The following is a 1,937-nucleotide window of genomic DNA, read 5'->3' as shown; positions in this document are numbered from 1 at the left end:
GAGGTGTGGAGGTTCAACACCATTGCCTGGGCAGTGATGCTGAACTTGTGTTCAAGCCCCACTGTGGCCTCCCAAGCCTTGTCTCAGAACATAGAACAGCAGGGAGAGAATGTTTCAGACAAACATCTGGAGAGACAGAGCTTGTGAAAGACCTGAAAGACTTAGATTGATGTCTAGAGGAGGGAAACTGTCTTGAGGAGATTAGTTCCCCATCCCTTCCTGTTCTTTCTGGAATCATTCCATTCCCTCATCCCTATCTGAGGCTCCTCAGGTCAGTTTTCACTACCTCAGAACTCCCTAGGGGTTACCTCAGCAGTCACCTCTTGCTCTGCCCTCCTTATTTCTCAATGTTTCAAGCTTCCTTCTTGGTAAACTGGGGCCCCAAGAACAATCCCAGAACCACTGAAGGGATGAGCGAGCTGGCTGAGAAAAAGTTCAGGAAGTTGCTTGATCCTAATGATGGCCCAGTATTTCTGATGTTCCAGACTGACATTCCCAACTCAAATCCAGCATCTGTCACTCTTCTGTTTGTCAATATCACAGTGGACAGTGCTCACTGCTCCTAATAGTGATATTCTAACATGGACGTCAATAAGGACACTGTAAACAGGTAGTTTGGCAAAAGAGAGAGGTAGCCTCGATAAAAAGTTGGTTCCACCTCTTTGAGATTGACCCACTTCGGCCACATGGGAAAATAGCTGGCAGAGAACGGGAAAGTTGACTACAGGTACCTACACAGCACAGATGCTTACATTTCTTCCAGGGGTCTCAAACTCACGGTCCGTGGGCCGCAAACAGCCCTCCGTACAACATTTTGTGGCCTTGCCCTAGAGGAATCTTTTTTGTTTTGTTTTGTTTTAGTTGTTTGGGTCACACCCACAGTGTTCAAGGCTTACTACTGACTTTGCACTCAAGGATCACCCCGATTTTGCCTCCTGCAGCCCCCAGGTAAATTGAGTTTGAGACCCCCGAGAGTTTAGCCCTAAGAGGCAGCCATCAAGTCAGTCCATTGGTTCTACACAACTTGGAGGTGGTTCCCACCATCTGAGTTTTCAGGGAACCATGGACTCAGGCTGGAGTGAGGAGTTGCTCTTTGCAGGAAAGGAAAGTTGATTCTAACACTGACACAGATGTATTGTCACTTTCCCTCATGGAAAAATATTCTAGGAGACGAAATAGTAAAGCAAGATAGATTATACTGAAAGGGGGCCCGGAGAGATAGCACAGCGGCGTTTGCCTTGCAAGCAGCCAATCCAGGACCAAAGGTGGTTGGTTCGAATCCCGGTGTCCCATATGGTCCCCTGTGCCTGCCAGGAGCTATTTCTGAGCAGACAGCCAGGAGTAAGCCCTGAGCACTGCCGGGTGTGGCCCAAAAACCAAAAAAAAAAAAAAAAAGATTATATTGAAAGAAATTTACTTAGATCTGAGGGAAAAGAGTGGAATATGTGTTCAAAAGAACATGGACTTTTCCAGAGTGGAAAAGAGAGAGAGAGACACCAGTTCAGGAGAGAATAGGGACTTGAATAACTTTGAAGATGAGGTTATATATAATTTGTTCAAGTGGTCTTGGCCTGGAATTTTCTGCACACATAAAAACAATCTGGGTAAAAACAAAACAAAACAACAATTTGAGTGTTATGAGCTCTTTCATAATCTCAATACCATATTAGATTCTTCTCCAGCTTCTGCTTTTCTGAGGAGTTCACCCTTCTTTGGGGTGGACCCCCCCAGAAGGCACCACCCATATTTCTACATCTGGGTTGTGCCTCAGTGTCTCCATCTCTAAAGAGCTCGGGAAATTTTAATTTCCTTGCTCTGTGCTCAGTCACTTTTGTGGGCTTGGGGGAGCGTCCACCCATATGTGATGGTAGGGATTGAGCTCGGAGCAACTGTGTGTACGTGCTTAACTTGCTGTAGTCTCTCTCCAGTCCCCGAGG

This window comes from Suncus etruscus, chromosome 3 (genome assembly GCF_024139225.1).
Source record: "Suncus etruscus isolate mSunEtr1 chromosome 3, mSunEtr1.pri.cur, whole genome shotgun sequence".
Classification (NCBI taxonomy): Eukaryota; Metazoa; Chordata; class Mammalia; order Eulipotyphla; family Soricidae; genus Suncus; species Suncus etruscus.
Note: the sequence above shows the minus strand (reverse complement) of the source record.